This window comes from Neovison vison, chromosome 6, assembly GCF_020171115.1.
Source record: "Neovison vison isolate M4711 chromosome 6, ASM_NN_V1, whole genome shotgun sequence".
Lineage (NCBI taxonomy): Eukaryota > Metazoa > Chordata > Mammalia > Carnivora > Mustelidae > Neogale > Neogale vison.
The window spans coordinates 72592893-72614562 of record NC_058096.1 but is presented as its reverse complement, the minus strand read 5'-3'; the positions used below and the strand labels follow the sequence as shown (position 1 = coordinate 72614562).

Below are 21670 nucleotides of genomic sequence, written 5' to 3'. Positions count from 1 at the left end.
TAGAAGAGAATTATTTTATATAATGGTATCATAAAATAATAGCCATAGTTTCCATGTAATAAATAGGGAGTGAATAAAGAAAATAATATTTAGTGCCAAAATGGTCATTCGTATGTGATTTGGGCTTAAACAAAAGGACCCTTATTAGAAAGAAAATGTCTAGGCAAAATCTTCCCAAATTGTGAAAACTTTGTTGACACAAAACCTTAACATAAATTATTTTCTACTAAGGCAATAGACATTAACCATTTGTATATTCAGACACTCATGTAAAAGTATATTTTATAGTATTAATCATAATTCCAAAAAATTAAAACATTAATAATAAAATAGTTTGAATTAGGTAGACACAACTAATAATAGATAGCTTTGTAGTCACTAAAATTGTGGTTTAAAAAAATATTTGTTATATCCAAAATTTATTCATTAATATATGACTATAATATACTGAGATCTTAATTTTATTGTAATATATATTATAACTCACTCCTCATACATTCACACAGAAATTCACATACACACAAATGGATTATGCTAACATTTTAAGGATGGTTACTTTGGGAAAGTAAGAACAAAAATGTAACTCTTTTCCTTTTTATGACTTTTTGCATTTCTTTATTTTCTATAAATAATGTATGATTTTGATAATAAAAAAGAATGTGTTATTGTGTGTGCATGTTATTATTGTGATCTTCTAAAATTTGCAGCATGCTCATGTTGGAAGAGGAATTGTGATGCCTCCAGATTTGCTTTTCTTGTTCAAGACTGCTTTGGCTATACAGAGTCTTCTCTGGCTCCATACAAATTTTAGGATTTTATGTTCCAGCTCTGTGAAAAATACTGTTGGTATTTTAATAGGAATTACATTAAGTGTGTAGATTGTTTTGGGTAATATAGACATTTTAACAATATTTTTTCTTCCAATCTATGAGCATGGGATATTTTTCCATTTCTTTATGTCATCTTCAATTGCTTTCATAAGTATTCTTTAGTTTTCAGAGTGCAGCTTTTTTACCTGTGTGGTTAGGTTCATTCCTGGGTATCTTATGGTTTTTGGTGCAGTTGTAAATGGGATTGATTCCTTGATTTTTCTTTCTACTGCTTCATTATTGTTGTTTAGAAATGTAAGAAATTTCTTTATGTCGATTTTGTATCCTGTGACTTTACTGATTTTGTGGGTCGACTCTAGCAATTTTTTGTTATAGTCTTTTGGGTTTTCCACATAGAATATCATGTCATCTGTGAAGAGTGGAAGTTTGAGTTCTTCCTTGCTGATTCAGATGCCTTTTATTTCTTTTTGTTGTTTGATTGCTAAGGCTAGGACTTCCAGTACTATGTTAAATAACAGTAGTGAGTGTGGACTTCCCTGTTTTGTTCCTGACCATAGAGGACAAGCTCTCAATTTTTCCCCATTGAGAATGATATTAGCTGTGGGTCTTTCTTATCTGACCTATATGATGTTGAGGTATGTTCCCTCTATACCTACTTTGTTGAGGGTTGTTCCCTCTATACCTGCTTTGTTGGTTTTAACAAATTGATGCTGTACTTCGTCAAGTGCTTTTTCTGCATCTATTAAGAGGAGCATATGGTTCTTATCCTTTCTTTTATTAATGTTATTGCTGTTGATTGATTTATGAATATTGAACCATCCTTGCAACCCAGGAATAAATCCTACTCAATCATGGTGAATGATTCTTTTAATGTACTGTTGGATTTATTTGCTAGTATTTTGTTGAGAATTTTTGCATCCATGTTCATCAAGGGTATTGGTCCATAAATTTCCTTTTTTGGGAGGGGAGGGGTTGTTTGGTTTTGGAATCAAAGTAATGCTGACCTTATGGAATGAATTTAGAAGCTCTCCTTCCATTTCTATTTTTTGGAACTGTTTCAGAAGGATAGATATTAACTAATCTTTAGCTGTTTGGTAGAATTCTGCTGAGAATCCATCTGGTCCTGGACTTTTGTTTATTGGGACAGTTTTGATTACTGATTCAATGTCTTTGCTGGTTATGGGTCTGCTCAAGTTTTCTATTTCTTCTTATTTCAATTTTGGTAGTTTTATATGTTTCTAGGAATTTATCCATTTTTTTCAGACTGCCTAGACCATTGTGAAACCATCTTCCTGATTGTTGGCATATAGTTTTTCATAATATTCTCTTATAATTGTTTGTATTTCTAGGTGTTGGTTGTGATCTCCCCTTTGTCATGATTTTATTTATTTGGCTCATTTCTCTTTTCTTTTGGATAAGTCTGGCTAAGGGCATATCAGTTTTATTAATTTTTTCCAAAAAACTAGCTCCTGGTTTCACTGATCTGTTCTACTGGGTTGTTTGTTTTTATATAATTTATTTCTGCCCTAATGTTTATTATTTCCCTTCTACTGGCTTTAGATTTCATTTGTTATTCTTTTTCTAGCTTTTTTAGGTGTAAGGTTAGGTTGCATATTTGAAATTTTTGTTGCTTTTTAAGGTAGGCCTGTATTGTTATATACTTCCCTCTTTTGACTGCTTTTGCTGCGTCCCAAAGGTTTTGGACTGCCATGTTTTCATTTTCATTTACTTCCATGTATTTTTTTTTTAATTTCTTCTTTAATTTCCTGGGTGATCCATTCATTCTTTACTAAGATGTTTGGTGCTACCTAGTCCCTGGAGACTGGAGAGGAAAGTTCCCATCTGCTACTGTCTGGCAAGCCCTCCCAGAAAAGTGAACAGTCTCCCCCTCAGGGGACTCTCTGATCACTACATTCACCATGTCAATGTCTGGGCTGTGTACCCACCCAGCAGTGTAGTGCACCTGTGTTCTATCCCAAGCAGGCTGGCTGAGTTTTAAAACTCCAAACTTTGGGGACCTGTGTTGATTCTCTGGGAGAGGGTCTCCCCATGTTGGGACTGATGCATGTTGTCCCAGAAGGGCAATCACACTAAAGCACAGGGGCATGGAGTTTGGAGTAAAGCACAGCAAAGAGCAGGTGTCCATACTAGCCACCCTTGGCAAAGTTCTCTGTGCCTATGCTGAAGTATGGGAGAGGGATATGGTGCCTGGCAGCTCTTTTGTTCCAGGAGAGGCAATATCACCTCTCCCAGATGCCTTCCAAGAAGGAGGACCATCTTGTCTCTCCCAGTGCATTCCCAGGGGTTATTTGCCTCTGGGCTATCTGCCCTCTTTCTCCATAGGAGCACTAGAGTGCCCTCAGGGATCCATACCAGCAGACCTCTAAAAATCCAGTCTTTGAACCCTACTGGTTGCAAATACTCATAAAAGTCAGCCCCTCTCAGTTTCCCAGTCACTGGCTTTAGGATTCCCTGTGCACTTCTCTCTCTGTCTCTCTCTCTCTCTCTCTGATCAAGGCTCCCTCCCCTCCACTGCACACACAATCCATTCGTTCCCCCAGACCATGCCTCTGCACCTCCTACCTTTCACAGTGTGGCCTGTTCTCTCTCTCTAGTTGTGCAGTTTGGTTGGGCCTCTTATTGATTTCTTGGGTATTCAGAGTGATTTGTTATTTATCTAGCTGTGCTTGAGGGATGAGGCAGGCCTAAGGTCCTTCTGCTACTCCACCATCTTAGCTCCTCCACCTCTTTTTCAACCTATGGCACTTTTTATGTTTGCTAAATAATAGAGAAATCAGAAAACAATCCACTGAATGTTAAGGAACAATTATGTTAACAATATCCATGCTTATACCAACTGGAAATTATTCTGCCTCATAATACATGCAAACTAAGTAGAGACATGTTATTATAATTAGAGAAATATGCAAACTCCTAGATTGTAAAGGAAAATAATATTGTAAAGAAAGAATGGAGGATACTAGGTGGTAGGGAAAAAATTAGCATCTCAAAGGAGAGGGAAGTTAAACAAACTAAGAACATTTGCAGCATATGAGGCAGTGTCCAGGTGTATTTCACTTTATTAAATTCATTGATACTAACTGCTTTTTAAAACATCTTTATAGATTGATTTTTCACTTGAATCAGATTTAAATTCTAATTTCTGACTGATATAATTGAGAACTGTTAATTTATGAGAACTAATTTTCTCTATCACTCTCAAACATGTCTGATTATAAGACTCACATGGGTCTCTTATTAAAAACACACATTTCTGGGCTTTTCCCTAGAGATGCTACCTAAGAGAGTCCAAAATTCTACATTTTTTTCTTAATATTTATTTTGAGAAAATTTCAGATATGTATTTTTATTTAGCATTAAATTAATGGCGAGTTACTGGATGTACGGATGGATAGATAGATAGAAATAGGCCCTAATAAATTGTTCTAATAAATTTCATTATGAGTTATTAACAGTTTGAAATTCTGAGACTTAATCTAGAAAGTAACAACAAACCTTTAGTCAGTAAAACAGTACTCTCAACATGTGGCTGTCAAAAGGTCTTGTTCAATGTAATGTCATACGTCCGAAAACATGAGTTTAAACATATACATATCATTTAAAGAATAAAAACCCATCTTCCCTGTCCTTAGTCATTAGACTGTTAGCCGGAAATTAGAGTCCCTTTTTCCTCCACACGTAACCTCTGACTAGATATTGTGTTATTAATTCCCTAGTTTTTCTTTAGAGTTTTATTTTCATGTATATGTCTGAAAGAAAGTATTTAATTTTCCTGCCTTTGAACATAAAAATAAAATCATACCATATTCTTCAATGACTCTTTTTTTTAATTTACATATTTATTTTAGAGAAAGCATGCAAGCATGAGTGGGGGGAAGGGGAGAGGGAGAGAATTTTCAAGCAGAAGAGTCACTGCTGAGTGAGGAGCCCAACATGGGGCTCAACCTCAGGACCCATGAGATCATGACGTGAGCTGAAACTAAGAGTCAGATGCTCAACCGACTGAGCTTTCCAGGTGCCCTCAGTGACTTACTTTTTTTGCTCAATATTGTATTTTGAGATTCATCTCTGATGATGGATAAGGTTCTGATTTGTTTCCACTACAGTATACTGTTATATGATTATACCAAGATTGATTTCATCTACCACTGATGGATAATAAAAATTTTTTTAGTTTCTCTTCATATGAACAGTGGTGTCAAGAACATTCTTGTGTATGTCCTCTGTGTACATGTACAAGAGTCGCTCAAAAGTATGTACCTATGTTTTCCTGGGATTGAAGGTTCTAGAAAGGTATCAGTGTTTTTCTAAATACCAGGGATTCTTATCCTTAGAGGGTAGGACCAATTTCCTGAACTCCTTTGGCTGGCCAGCAGTTGCACACACCAGTTTTTTGTTGAGCTCTAGAATATTTTTATACCTCTTGAGACATTGTACTAGTAACTCAGGCTTAAGTGACATTGTGGAGATGATCCGAGCCTAGAAATGCACTTGGTTTCTTTGCCCCACACTTAGTAGACAAACATTTCGGCTGGGAATCTATATACTGGCTTATCTTACAACAATATTCTTGGGTCAGCTCAATATTCATAATGATCACTCACATTCTCTTCTAATGCTCCCTTCACCTACCCTGCATGAGTGGCTTTCTACTGCACATGAACAACACAAATGACCACACTCTAGATTCTGATCAATGAGATGGCCTAGTGGAAGGAACATAGGCTTTGGATTTAGAAATAAATGACTTTCATGGGCTTGATCATTTAATAAGCATATAGTTAAGTTGCTTTATTTCTCTAAGCCTGTTTTCTCATCTATAAAGTTGGAATAATAGTTTGTATCTTAGACACATGCTATTATAATTAGTTCTAATATGCAAATTGCTTGGTCCTTTACCTGACCCTTGATATCCATTCACTAAATTATAGTCTTGGTTGATACTGTCCTCATTATTTGTCATCACCCTCAGAAATCTGGAAATACTATAATTCCTTTTTTTAATTGATAACCTCATTTTTTCCCTGCCTAATGGTATCAATTAAATCCATAACCCCCTTAAAAATTTCATCTCAACTTCTAGTTTCCCACCCTGAGTTATTCTCATAATGTTCACATATAAATACGTCTTGTGCTTTGTTCTTAAATTTTTTTTTGAAGAACAGGATCATATATAGACATACTTTATTTTATTGTGCTTTGCAGATACTGCCTTTTTTTTTTTTTTTTTTTTTACAAATTGAAGATTTTTGGCAGCCCTATGTTGAACAAGTCTACTTTTGCCATTTTTCAGTGTTTGCTCACTTTATGTCTCTGTGCCATGTTTTGGTAATTCTCATAATATTTTAACTTTTTTATTATTATATGTGAATTGCTGCAATCTTATGATAAAATTTTAACAGGTGAGGAGTTGCTTCTTACGGATAAGCAAAGAAACTTGTTCCTTAAGATAGAATCTCCTCCTGGTGAAGATACTATGAAGACTGCTGAAATGACAAAGGATTTTAAATATCACATAGGGGTACCTGACTGGCTCAGTTGGTAGAACACATAACTCTTGATCTCAGGATCATGAGTTCAAGCCCCACATTTGGGTGTAGAGATTACTAAAAATAAATGAACTTTAAAAAAAAAAATATATATATATATATATATATAAAATATAGTTCATAAAGCAGTGGCAGGATTTGAGATAACTGACTATAATTTTGAAAGAAATTCTACTGTGTAAAATGCTACCAAACAGCATCATATGATACAGAGAAATCATTTGTGAAAGGAAGAGTCAATTGACAGGTCAAACTTCATTATCTTAAGAAATTGCCACAGCCACTCCAGCCTTCAGCAACGGGCACCCTAATCAGTTAGCAGCAATCAACAGCAAGGCAGGACCCTCCGTCAGCAAAAGGTTGATGTCAGTCTTAATTTATAAAGATGACTGACAACACAGAAAGGTTAATTCCTTTGAAAGAAAAGCAATGATACAGTTCCCCTAGAAATGAGAGGCATGGCACAAAACACAGGGCCACAGGAGGGATACCACATTTTGATCAGGAAGAAGCAGAAGTTAAAAGAGTTCTTAGATCATGGCCTTTATTGAGGTTTGGGGGGGGCATGGTGGAGGGATGAAGGCAGGGCAGGACAAACCACTGAGGACTGGCTGGTTTGAATAATTGTGACATGCTTCTAGGCCAAAGGAATAGCTCCTAGTTACCTGGTACCTGGCCAGGGGAAGATTAAGGCAAAGGAAATTATCTCCTGGGGTGTAGAGCCCAGACAAAGGAAGAGGTAGGGCTCTGGAGCAGTTCGTTTGCATATCAAAGGCATGCTCCTGTCAGAGCTCTTTGCTATTTCTAAGAATTGGCTAGCCCTGAGGGGTAGGTCGTCTTTCCCAGCCAGGAAAGTTTATGTTTTTAAGATGAAAAGACATTTCTCATAATAGAAAATTAATAAATACACACAAACACAAACAATATTTTCTGTTAATTATTTGTCTTCGTGTGGTCTCTTCTTAAATAAAACATGCCTATTTTGAGCTTTTGATTCCCACCCTCCCCCGTTCCTACCATTTCCCCACCATCTTCCTCTCCAGCACTATCATCAGCTCCAGTACACTGGCCTGAAAACCCAACCCTCATCCTTGACTCCTCTCTTTCCCTTGGTCCATCAGCAGCTCCTGTAGCTTCTGCTCCTGACCACAGCTGGACCGCTCCAGGGTGACTTCCCTGGTCTAAGCCAGCTTCGGTCTCACCGGGATTATGGCTGCCATCCCATGCTCACTGTGTACTTCCTCTTGTCCTCCCTCAAGAGAAAGTATAAATCAGCTCTCATCTCCCCACTGATTCAAGTCCTCCGAAGACTGCCCAGCTGCAATTACAGCAAATCCCAAACATTTCGCCTCGGTCTTCAGGTATGATCAACTTATCTCCATCTCTTCACTCTCTTCTCTTCAGTTCTTGGGTCCCAGTCACATCTGACCTCTTCCTCACACTTGAGCATCCCAAGCTCAGTGCCATCTCAGGGCCTTTGCACATGTTGCCTGATGTCCTAGAACTCCCTTCCTACATCTGTAGTATAGTGCCTCTTCTCCTGGTTCAAACAGCTCAAAGTTTACGCCCCAGAGAGGCTTCCCTGAAACTCCCGGGACTCCATCCATGTCTTTCCTCAAATTTTTACTTTGTTTTCTTTATAACTGTAGAATGTAGATTCAATCTTAAATATTTGTTAATGTGTTTTTAATCTCATGCCTCTAAAATAAAATCTCTAGTATGATGGGCACCTGGTTTTCCGGTTTATTACTGTATTTTCAACGTCCATGTTAGTGCCTCATATATAAAAAATGCTCAGTAAGTATTTGTTGAATTAATAAAAATATGAATGAAATGTAACTGGAGACAAAAAATCATGGAACATATTACATATATCACTATTAGTAATATGTATTACATATATAAATATGTATAAATATATCAGAGCATTAAAACATTTTATTTTTTAGTATTCATTAGAATTCTTCAAAAAAGTTAGCAGTCTTTTATGAAAAAATTTTATTATGCTTCATTTTAAATGTGAATTATATGACTGTTTTCCTTAATAATAGTTTGAGTTTATTTCACTTGGAAATTGTTTTTGTTGTTGTTTACCATTTGGCATAGAAAGGACTAAAGGAGACTTATATCGGTTGCATCTAGACAAAGATACTTAAAATACATGAGAAAAATGAAGGAAAGAAAGTTAAGAGTAGGAAAATAAGTCTAATAAAAGAGGTGATAGCAATGAAAAGCTTTCCTTGATAGAGGAGGTCTGAAAAGTGCGTCCTGAGTTTTCCTGCAACTGATTCAAGGAGAGAAATATCACATTTAAGGGACTTGTGTTCTCTATGAGATAAAAGCAACCAGTTTTTTCAGGAGCACTGAGCTGTTCCTCATAGTGAGGTCAGGGAAAATGTCTCCAATCTCAGTGAAGGGGCAGGGTATAACATGAAACGTGACCTCAACACCTTCCTTTCAGTAAGTGTAGTGACCTAGGTTGTTTTAGGAAGAATAACTCAACATAGGAGTCACTGGTAAGCGCACTAAACCACCTCTAAGTGAGTTATGTATGGCACACTGCTTTTTAAACCATTAAGTATTTATGTTGTTTTGTTTTGAATTTACTTTGACACAACCACTTTTCAAAAAAGTGTGTGTGGGAAAAATCAGATTCACTCCATATATGCCAGTTTCTCCATATTACATCCTGCGACAAGGAATTTGTACTATTTTGAAAGGAATTTATCTATGTAAATAAGAGTCAGTATCAGGTCCACTGAACCGCCAGCCTGGGAGCTCATTGCTTTAATCCCAAGCACAGTGTAATTAGTCAGCGTTAGTTTTTTACTCTATGTTCAGCCTAACAATTTATCATATGCATGAATTAATGTCTAATATATGTGTGTATTATGGGTGTCATTAGAAATATAGTAGTGTATTTCATAATGATTACATACACTGATATTGCAGCAAACTAATAAGGAAAAAATTAATATCTTCAGTAATAAATCATCCCATTTCTCAGTTGTGCACCTACATTTCCTCCAAGGCTCGTCCCCACAAGTGCCAATCGACCTGTGGATGACATTGAAAATAAAACAAAGTCCTTGGATCCAATACCTGATGCTCCTCCTGACTACACTGCCATTTAAGTTCAGCAGATCCAAAACCTGATGACCATCCAGAGCATAATCCCCATTATATATCCGGTAAGTTAAATCTTCAGAATCTTTACTGCAGAAAATGACACTAAGGGTTAAGTTGCTTGTTTAACTAATTACTTTATTGTTTCAATAAATAAATATTGAGTACCTACTGGATGCCAAGTAGTTTACTGAATATCAAGTAGAACATTCCTATCCTCAAAGAATTTACTGTCTCCTGGAGTAGGAAGTTCTACGGAAATATGAAAAGAATGTGGTAGGGACACAGACCGCAGAGTAATGACTGTGGGATTAAAGGGAAGGCCTAACTGAGGAAGTTGGGTTTTGTTGGCATGATAAGGAGTTTCTCAATCAAATAATGGGTGGGGAAGGGAGAATGTCTGGGGGAAAAAAAACAGGTCCAAAAACAGAAGGTCATGAAGGCCTGGTGGTATGATTGGAACTTCATAAGGTCCTGCTTGGATCAAAAGACAGAAGGGCAGAGCATGGGAGAGAACAACTGAGTCTTCTGCTGATGAAGGAGTTTGCCTCTTATCCTGGAGCCTGTGTGGGCTATAGAAGCTTTTTGACAGGACAGCAACACTTCAAAGCAGATACTTGAGTTTGTCTTTCATCACTTTCTTCCCAGCTTTGGGCACAGGGTCTGGTACATAACAGGTGCTCAGTAAATGTCCAGTGAGTAACTGATTGGATGTCTAATAAGATAGCTTTTGTGGGGTGAGGAGGTGGCACATGGGTGGCTCAGTCCTTTGAGCATCTGCCTTCAGCTCAGGTTATGATCTTGGGGTCCCGGGATCAAGTCCTGCATTGTGCTCCCTGCTCAGCAAGGAGTCTGCTTCTCCCGTTCGCTCTGCCCTTCCCCCTGCTCATGCTTGTGCTCTCTCTCTTTCTCAAACGAAAAAATACAATCTTTAAAAAAAAAAGAAAGAAAGAAAGAAAGATAGCTCTTGGAGCCAGTGTGAAGGAATCACTGACAGAGGAAAAGCTAGTTAAGAAGTTACTGTAGTCATCCTATCTGGATGATGCTTAGAATGAGTGAGTGTAAAGAAGAGGCAAAAAGCTCACAGTTTGGAAAAAAATCATCAATGAGATGATAACAGAGATGTTATTTCATTCTAGAAATAAGATCCGTGGAACTCAGGTAGCCTCTGCCCCTGCAGTGTTTTCTGAAAACAGTAGAGTTTCCTTTTCCTTTTTCTTCTGTGTATATGTTGTATGGCTGTAATCCAGTATAACCACTGAGTACTGCTCAGTGCCTGCTAAATCCAGGGTCTTGACAAACCTGTATTATGGCCAAGCTCCATCTGGCCCTTTCTCAGTATTTTACTTTATTCAATGTCTTATTTCTATATCTTTCAGGTGATTTATTTTCCTTTTTTTTAATGGAGGTACAAGTCACATACATAAAATTCACCACTTGAAAGTGTGTAATTCAGTGGTTTTTAGTATATCCACAGGGTTGCCATCATACTATTTCTGCACCCCCCCAGGACCACTTTATTTTTCAATTAAAAAAATTATAATGCAGATATTTCGAAATTCAAATGGTACAAAAGGACCTTGGAAATTCTCCAGTCCTTGTGAGCAATGTTACTAGATGTAACCTTTGGGGCCGTATTAAACTTAATTCCTGTTTTGACATTCTTCAGAAAAATCCTAATTTGTTTTGTTTTTGTTTTTTTGGGTTTTTTTGTTTTGTTTTGTTTTTTTAGATTTTTTATTTATTCATTTGAGAGAGACACAGAGACAGAGATTTAACAAGTATAGGGAGAGGCAGAGGGAAATGGAGAGGGACAAGTAGATTCCCCACTGAGCTGGGAGCCCAATATGGGGCTCGATCCCAGCACCTGGAGGTCGTGACCCTTGCCAAAGGCAGATAGTTGCTCAACCATCTGAGCCACGCAGGCACTCCAGAAAAATCCTAATTTAAAGTTTGCTGCAAACTCATACCATCATTACTATTTAATCCAGATTATTTCCATCATGTCCCAGATAAGTTATATCCATTATCAATCACTCTACATTTTGTTCTTTCCCTAGCCCCTGGCAAGCACTAATCTACTTATAGCTGTATAGTTTCGCCTATTCTGATATTTCATATAAGTGGAATCATAACATGTATAGCCTTTTGCATCTGGCTTTTTTCACTCAGAATATTGTCAGGGTTTATCTGTGTTGTAGCAAGTGCTCTGAATCATATTTTAGTGTATAAACAACTTGTTTATGCATTTATTACTTCATGGATATTTGAATTCTTTCTACTTTTTGACCATTATGAGTAATGCTGCTTCATACATTGACTTTTTTTTTTTTAAGATTTTATTTATTTAACAGACAGAGAGAGATCACAAGTAGGCAGAGAGGCAGGCAGGGAGGGGGGGCAGCAGGCTCTCTGCTGAGCAGAGAGCCCAATGTGGGACTCAATCCCAGGACCCTGAGATCATGACCTGAGCTAAAGGCAGAGGCTTAACCCACTTAGCCACCCAGGTACCCACACATTGACTTTTGATGGCTGATTATATCTTAAGTTTTAGAAAAAATTCTAACCTGCTGTTTCTTAAAGTGTAGCTTAATATGCTAGGTCCATCAAAATAATGTGAATTTCTTTTGCTAATATAAAAATGCAGGTCCTGGCCATCTGTTGAATCAGAATCTCCAGGACAAATCCTGAAAAAGAAAAATATCCTATCTGGTTGGTTCTTATCAACAGCTAAGTTTGAGGAACACTTTTAATAATGTGTTTTCCAAATTGCAGATCCATCAGTAGGCTATAAAATTAAACTAGTGATTCACAATAAGTTCTTGAAATAAAAATGATAAGAATATTCAAAATAAGAAGACACAAATATAATCAAAGCTTCAGCCAGTTTACTTCAGGTCTCAGCTGAACTCTTCTGCTAACATAGAGTTGGTTTTATTTCATTTTAGCTAAAATCATTCTGTAATGAAATCTGAAAAATAAATTATTGGCCTTATCTCATGTATTTAGTTTTCAACCACAGTACTTTTTTAAAAAACTCTTTTTCTGGGATCAGAAAGAGAGGATCTTTTTTGCTGTAGGCTTGGCTTTTCTTTACTTTTTGTTCTGGCCTTTCCTAGAAGTTCAGAGAAAGGCAATGAGTGTTCTCTCTCTCAAATGATTTCAGTAAAGGCTTTCCAATGCTAGGAATAACTTAGGAATTTATCAGGTACCCACTTGTAATCAACCAGAGCCCAGCTACTTACGTAAATAAATTAATTAATTATTTTAAATCCAAGAAAGTAAAACAAAACACGCCAAATCTGGTGGTAAAAGTATCCAGATTTTACTTTTTTAACACTATAGCTACATCTCAGTAGTATGGACACTCTCATATCTAAATGCTGTTAATTCTCCACATTGTTAGCGATCCATGTAAAATGCTTATGAAATCCCTGCTTCTCCAGTAGATGGCGGGGGACCAGTCTTCCTTTCATAGAAAAGGGGGTGAAGTGCTCCTTGTTACTGCTGGGCAGGAGTTCCAGCTCCTTACTAAGCCTGCTCTGATGCATCCTGGCTGATTCTAAGCACGCTTCTTTTGAGACATTTGACATTTGATAAAAGAAGCAAAATCTGAAGTCATACATTAGTGGTACCCTCATACTAATTCATGATTTGTGCTTCTGTTCTTAAATTTTGTGATTCTTTAAAGAAATCTGATTCTCTTGACTGTGGTCTTATTTACATTGACCAAGCTGAAATTAAACTGACCCCTGGTTGAAAGAGAACAGTGTGGAAACAGATGAGGATATAAAGAAGTGACTGGGCTAGCAACAATACAGCAGTCTTCAAGTCACCATTTTGAAGGTGAGATGTGAATTCGAATTCCAGTGTTACCACTTGCTATTTATATAAAATTAACAATAGTATAAAGAATATAAAAACAGAAATTTGCACACCTAAAACTAACATAATATTATATGTTAATTATATTTCAATAAAAATATTTTTTTAAAGATTTTATTTATTTATTTGACAGACAGAGATCACAAGTAGGCAGAGAGGCAAGCAGAATGGCAGGGGTGGGGAAGCAGGCTCCCTGCTGAGGCAGAGTCCCAATCCCAGGAGCCTGGGATCATGACCTGAGCCGAAGGCAGAGGCTTTAACCCACTGAGCCACCCAGGCGCCCCCTTCAATAAAAATATTTTTAATGTGAAAAAAATAGAAATTTACATAGTGCTAAACTTATTTCAGTCCCTGGGCTAACTCTGCAGTAACCTTATGAGATTGGCATAGAGAGGCTATCAAATTATACTTCATCTCTTCAACCTTAGTTTTTGCATTTGTCAGGTGAGCTTAACTATTTCATAAGGTTTAAGAGGATTAAATGAGTTAATAATCTCTACTACATTTTTGGTACATGGCGTGTCCTTCCCTCAGAAAATGAAACCTCTTACTATTTTCAAGAAGCTGTCATGTGACCCATGAGATTTCCATGTAAAAATTTGTGCTAAGTTTCAATACAATGTAGTTTCAATCATGTGTAATTTTTGTATTTGATTTTGGACATGGAGTCCCCAGTAGCTACTGTCCTTTCACTTACATACTACCCAGGAAGCTTATTTATGGGATACTACAGTCCACATCAGCTCAGTACCTTCCCCTCGTACCAGCCAACTGGTGGCCTTCATCTTATATAGTACTGGCCTGGCAGATGTCCATTGTTCAATCAGTCTGCTCCAATAGCATGGATGCCAGAGTCAATTCCTGTGCCAAATTGCCCTCATGGTCTGGAATACTTATTAGCTCAGGTACTTTATACAACTCCAAATTATTTTTCTTAGGAAATATGACCTTGGGGACCCAACAAAAAGAGACACAGGCTGGATACAGCAGATAAAGGTGGTAGGTCAGTGATGACAGAGGTCCACTTGTGAGACTATAGTAGCAGTGATACTGATTTCAGATATGTGAAGGGGGAGCAAAAGTATAAGAATATTTTCAGTAGGAAGAATATGACTTTCATAAAGGATTCAGACTGAGTTGTAAGATATTCAAGATGTCCTCCTGAAGGAAATTAGAAAAATAGGGTTAGAAAAAAAAAAAGCTAGGGACACCTGGGTGGGCTCAGTTGGTTGGACGACTGCCTTCAGCTCAGGTCATGATCCCCGAGTCCCGGGATCGAGTCCCGCATCGGGCTCCCAGCTCCATGGGGAGTTTGCTTCTCCCTCTGACCTTCTCCTCACTCATGCTCTCTCTCACTGTCTCTCTCTCAAATAAATACAAATAAAATCTTAAAAAAAAAAAAGCTATCATAGATGCCAACTGGAGTGTCATTTACTTGGAAGTAAGAGTAAACATCAAGAAAGAGAACATAGGGTGCCTGAGTGGCTCAGTCAGTTAGGCTTTGGTCATAATCTCAGGGTCATGAGATGAAGCCTTGCATGGGCTATGCACTCAGGGTGGAGTTTGCTTGCCTCTCTCCTTCTGCTCCTCCTCCTCCTCTCTCCCTCCCTCACGAATAAAATCGTTTTAAAAAAGACAACATGAAGGAACAGAACACTTAGTGAAAAACTCATCAGGTGACTTGGCCCCTTGCTTTCCCCTGCCATAATGTTACCAGCTACCCTTGCCTACATAAAAACCTATTACCAGGTAAACATAAGGTGCCTACCAAGCACACATAGCTTCAAGCCAAGTCTGTGAGGTCTCTTCCCACAAAGTGGTGGTCCCCTAAATTCCTTCTGTATAAAAATTATGCAATTACTCTGAAACCTAGGTCATACAGTTGAGGGATAAGCAGATTTGGTTGTAAATTCAAATGGTGTAAACTCAAAAAATTTACTAGTGAAACTGAGATATAGCTAGCATTAGATTCTTCTGTAAGCCTGACCATCTTTGTCTTGGAAACAGGAGGTATTTAAGTTCATTATAAGCAAGGGACTCTAATTCAATACTTCACTCCCCACATAATCAATAAAATATTCCTTGAAGTTGACAAGTTCCCTTTGCAATTCAATATATTAATCTTGTGCATTGAAAACTGTCGATACACCACTGTCAAAATGATATGTGAAATGCAGTACAATTGGATGAAGAAACTGGAATTTGTAGGAACCAAAAATTTTACTAAACTGTCCCTTAGTAAAATAACTATAAAATACACATGAAGTCATTAAAGCGCTAAAGTAAACCCCTTTGTTATTTTAGAAGCTTACAGGATGCTTTTAGTTAATAAATTTTAGGAAATCTTTTTACACTTGCACAATAATAATAATTTCTCCTTGTAAGTCTGGAGTCTCCTAGACCATTTCCCCATCTTTTTAAAATTGTACAACTTTAAAATTGTTTATTAAAATAAAAAATAAAATCGCTCAACTTCTTCCATTATCCTGACAGAGATTAAATGATAGATATGATGGATTCAGTTTTCCCTTTCGAAAATGGATGAATTAAGAAACAAAACCAGAAACAGATAAAAAACAAAACTGGGTTTAGAGCTAGACAATGTAGTTTTTAATTGTCTTTATTCCTTACTAGTTCTATAACCTTGAACAAATTTCTTAAATATTTGATGTTTCAATTTCTTCATCTATAAAATAGTATTAGCTATCTCTATCCTACTGGGCAGTTCTGAGAATTATCAATGTCTGATACAATTCCTGGCACCCAGGAACCACTGCAGGGATGAGATACTGTAATGAGGCTATTTAGTTGAAATGCCTGCTTAGGTGTGAGTGGAAGGCACCTACCCAGTCACATCCCTCTGGCTTCTCCATTTGAGATTCCATTTGAGATTTGAGATTTTCCAAATTTGAGATTCCATTTGAAGGATATCAGGACTCCTCAGAGGAATTCTGTCCAACACAGCAGGACTACATGAACTACTGAACTTTGACTTTGCGAGCAACTCCACTAGCTCCTTAAAGAATTGCTCCTAATGGCCACTGTGTCTTATTAGGTAAACTTCTTCCTTTTTTTTAAAAGATTTTATTTATTTATTTGACAGAGATCACAAGTAGGCAGAGAGGCAGCAGGGAGTGAGAGGGGGAAGCAGGCTCCCCGCTGAGCAGAGAGCCCGATGTGGGGCTTGATCCCAGGATCCCACGATCATGACCTGACGAAGGCAGAGGCTTTACCCCACTGAACCATCCAGGCACCCCAAACTTCTCCCATGCTTAAGCGCTTCATTTCTTTAGGTGGACACTTTATGGAACAGTGAATTTTTTTGTTTTGGTCCTAGAATTTAAAATCCTGGAATTTTTAAAATAGGACTATAAACCATTCTGGGAAGGCACTTTTGAAAAGTTATAAGAGATGCATAGACCCCCTCACCTGGCTGTGTTTTCATACAAGAAAAGGTCTTGAATTAAGCATGGACTGTGTTCTCCACTCTATCATTGTGGGAATTCACAGTGCCGGGACAGACAAAATCTGACTTGTATCTACCTCCCTGGATGGGACTAATAGAAAAGCAAAAGAGGATGCCCCGAATGTTGGGCCTTCTTGGAAGTTTCTTGGCTGAAAGCAGCCAGATTCTTATTGCTGCTCGAGGTTCTCATGGGAGTAAATGTTGAAACTTTGAAGAAAAACAGGCACCTTTGGTGATCTCGAACTTCACAAACTCCTTGCCTCCTCACCCTTATCATACGCCGCCCCATATATTATTATCCTGACCATTAAAGTTAGTTACACGTTCCTCCTGGCTTTGTACTTATACCTGGTGCATTGATAAGACCCCAATAAAAGTGTAGACATAGCTTGGCTTGAGACCTTTTGCAACTAGAGCGTCAGGCCCCAGGCCTCTCCTTTCTCCTACTGAGGTGTCTGGAGTAATCTGTTCATTCACCATCTCAGGGTTTGCTGCCCAAACCCGACATCTTATAATTAAGCACATGATTAAACATTCATGTCCAGTTAAGTCACTTTCAATTTTATTCATTTCAAAATCTGTTCATTAACTTATTCAACAAATATTTAAGGAAATATGACATTTCAGCCGATGTTCAAGCTCAGCAGTTAGGAATGACAGGAAATTGTGTAAGATAGGATCAGTCTGTCCTGGAGAAGTTTTTTTTCTCCACTAGAAAGATTCAAGCGTCTTGGGAGTAATCCCAAAGTAAAACTAAGATAAAAATGGTATTTCTAATTTCCATTTTCAAAGGGTCGTATCCCAGAATGTTTCCTGTCCTTTGCCCTAATCCTATTTATGAACTTCCTGCCCTCTTGGACCCTCCCCTAATTAAAAGTGAACACCTAGGGAAGAGCGTGGTGTTTAGTAAACCCAGTGAATGGAATCAGTATGTTAATCTGTCAGAGGTACCTATGAAATAATATAAAATTGGACACTTCTGTGTGAGGTTCACCCTGGCTGACTCCCTCTCCCTAAGCCACTGAGACGATTGCCTTCTCTGTGGCTGGTCCCTGTTAAACCATCCTGAACTTCCAGAGCAACACCAGTCTGTAGGTCATTGAGGCCAGTGAGTAGCGACTGAGCTAGAAACAATCTATGTCAACACAGCTTCTTCTCGATGCTGTTACTATAGCTGAAGGTGATTTTCTGATAGTTTATCAAAAACATTAAATTTTTTAGTCTTCTAGAGTATAACTGGAGGAAAGGGTTTTTCCTTTTTTTCCTAACTAGACAGTTCTCCTTATATATGATCCAGGTACAGATAGGTTAATTTCACTTGATAAAATATATTTGTAATTAATTAATTTACATTAAAGATATTTTTAAAATCAATTGATACATGGCAATAAGTTCTATCAATTTCTTTTCTAGTGCTAACTTGTTTTAATTCTGTTATTTCTATCTTCCCTAATTACTTCTTTCTATCCCACTAGTTGGACAACAACCCCTGAAAAATATGTGTACTTCAGTGGTGATCAGCAATTTTAGAATCAATATTATTTGATACCCAGTTCTTTATTCATACTGATAATTTTTTAGTGGTTCGAAGAGGAAAGACTATCCTAGAAACTTAAAGAGGGAATTTTTTGTACAATTTTATTAATTTATAAATCATAGAATATTGAATTTTAGATTGAAAAAGATCTTCTATATTACCTGGTCAACGCCATTACACTTTTCCCTCTTCCCACCCCCATGATTCACATTTTATAGATGAGGAGGAAAAAGAGCAGAGAAAATAAAGGACTTAGTGAGGGACCAGCAGGATCTAGATTTGCTGGAAGGAGGAAGTAATGAGCACAGTAAACATGAAGCTTGTCCTTTGTTCATAGGAAATTATTACTGACCCTTAAAGCAACTTTACACATTCCTTTGGCTGTATGTAAGACCTCTAGCTCCTCTTGGTTCCTTTTTCTGTTTGCAGTTTGTAATGACCTTGGTCATCTTACCATATTTCATGAGCTGACTCGCTTGTGATGCAATGTGTAATTTCATTGAAATATTTTTATAAAACTGAAGTTTTCTGATACAGGTATTATATAAGACATGATCCTCTTATAAAAGATGTTTTCAATCTTTCCTGTTACATGAATAAACATTTTAAAATCATCTTGCTCTGAGCTTAAAATAAATGTTTTAAATCCCAATGCTTATAAGGATTATAAAATATTTTGATGTTCCAAGCAATTGCATATGCTTCAGTGAAATTTTGAAAAAGCCTTTTTTCTTTACACACTAAGAAATGCTATATGAATACTCGAGGCCCATTTTAACTGCTTCTAATTTAAAGTGTCTTTCTCATTTTATTTTTTTTAGTGATGACATCTTTTGAAACCAATAATAGATATGATATTAAAAACAATCTGGACCCAGTAGTTTACATCGTAATTGAAGACACAGACGACTTTACCAGAAATGCTTATCGGACTCTAAGGCCCTTCGTCCTCCGGGTCACCAACTGTATGGGCCAAGAAATCATGACAATGCAGAGACCTTTCAGATGTACCTGCTGTTGCCTCTGTTGTCCCTCCGCCAGGCAAGAGGTCAGAGAATGCAGGTCTTATCCCTGGTTTCTTCCTGATCCAAGTCTTCCCAGCATCCTTGTGCTCCTTCCAGAATGACACAGGAGGGGATTGTCACTGGCTCTGATGATCAGAATGAAAGAAGAGAGTGGGGGTGGGGGGAAGCCACATTGTCTCATGCAAGGAAAAACACAGAGGGCTTTTTCTTGTGAATTCTTGCCTTCCAGTGCTAGTTGGGGGGTCAAGCACAAATTAGGGTTATTTATTCAGTGACCATAATTCTGTCAGTTGTGTCTAGTGAATTGGAAATGTATTTATGACCTAAAACAGAAGTCACACACATTTGTCTACATGTAGCTACGTATCCCCAGATAAGATGTCGCTAGACATCATCGAATACTTTTAGAATTGGAAGAGACCTTGGATGACTTCACACTCCCCATCCCAGTCCACACTTGCCACAGATAAAGAAGGGGTGGCTCAGAAAGATGAAGCGCCTGGTGAGGTTACAGTCCCCTGAGGGCCGGACCTACAGAGCAGGCGTTCTGAGTTACAGCTGGGTTCCTTGTCTACAACCCATGTGGCTCTAGGAAGGCTGTTTGCTGCAGGGAAAGAAGCAGCTTTAGTGAGAGGTCCATCAGAATTTTGAATTCCAGATATGTCACCTACTTAAATTGTGCAATTTACTTAATTTCTTTGGGCCTCAGTGCTCTGGTACATAAATATGCACAACAATACCCCATAGGATTCCTATGAGCCAGCACATACTAAATGTTAATTTATTTACAACCTTTTCTGTGTTTTGATTTCCTATAAGATGGAGGTAATAATAGTATCTGTACACAGGATTGCTTTGAGGTCTAAATAGTAAATAAATGTTAACTGTTCATTATAGTACCTGGCAGATAGTACAGTGCTCAGAGAACGTTGTTCCCAGGTATCTTACTCCATCATTACTGTTTTGTAATTATGGCCTGATATTTGAGATGAATCTTCACTTTTAATCCTTAATCCTTTTGGATTCATATTCATGAGTTGGGTTTTCTTCTCAAATTGTATAAATGCAACCTCCCATGATTAAAGTAAGCCATGATGTAGTAAAGCTAATCAAAATTATAAATGTACTCAATTTATAGAACATTTATTTCATGATAGATTTTTTCTCATTTCTCCAGTTTTACTTGTATTCCTGTGTGTGTGTGTGTATTCAGTTCTCTGAGGTTTGACCACCTGTGTTGATTCCTGTGTCCACCACACAATGCAGATACCCAACAATTTCATCAACACAAAAATCTCTTTCAAACCATGCCCACCATAGACTTAGAGAAGGAACTGGCTGTTCCATAGCAAGTGACAAGCAAGTCTCCCCTGTGTCCTGAAGTAAAATGTGACTTCATCCCTCAAGGTTGCTACCTCCAATGACAACCCCAAGAAATGGCCAAGGGAAAGAGCAGTCAGGGCCTTGCTTTGCTTCCACACACAGCAAGAACTTTAGAAGTATGAGAGGCCTGTGGAGGCCTCTCAACAAATTCCTTAGTTGTTAAAAGTTTTCAGAGCACATCTAGGTGGTGTGTCCACATATACATCGATGCATAGCTTCCTCCCCTCTCTCACTTCCTCATTTGCAGCTGGAGGTACCGTGTCCTCCCGGTGTCACCATTGGCTTTGTGGCGGAACACTGGAACCTGAGCAGAGCAGTTTACAGCATCCAGAATGAGAAGAAAGACAATGTGATGAGAGTCCGCACGGCCATGTTCAACCTACAGCTGTGGTTCTGATTCAGTTTTTGAGGTAACCTACTAATGGTAAAATAATGTTTTTAGAACTTTTTTTTCCTCCATGGGCTGACCAACTGCAGAATGATCCTGTTACAGTGTACTGTTCCATGTAATTGAAATGAGGTTTACAACATCACTTACAAAATAAATAGAGCAAGTATGATGAAATAATTGTAAGCTACTGTGCTAGGTATTAAGGAAATGCAAAGATGTACAGTGGTCCTCTGTCCCTCAGCAAGTGTAAAACAAGTCAATATATTACTATAGTATGAAGCTCAACAAGAATTCTTGGTGTAAAATAAATGCAGTTTATCAGTTTGCATGTACGTATCACATGGTTCTCACTACCACACCATGAGCTGGGTGTCAACCTTATTGTTCAGAGACAAAGCTGAAATTCATCAGGAGTTAATAGTAAGGAGACAGGGTGCTGAGGAACTTCTTCCCTCTG

General features: G+C 37.7%; 1 long non-coding RNA gene and 1 pseudogene across 1 annotated transcript; both read left to right on the top strand.

The window, feature by feature from the left end:
• The first annotated feature begins 7568 nt into the window (after positions 1-7568).
• Positions 7569-13366, top strand: LOC122908582. Its single transcript, XR_006384983.1, has 3 exons — positions 7569-7761; positions 9432-9591; positions 13218-13366. It is a non-coding gene; the product is annotated as an uncharacterized LOC122908582 (long non-coding RNA).
• A 707-nt stretch (positions 13367-14073) lies between these two features.
• On the top strand, positions 14074-21244 carry LOC122910072 (annotated as a pseudogene).
• Positions 21245-21670: the final 426 nt, after the last annotated feature.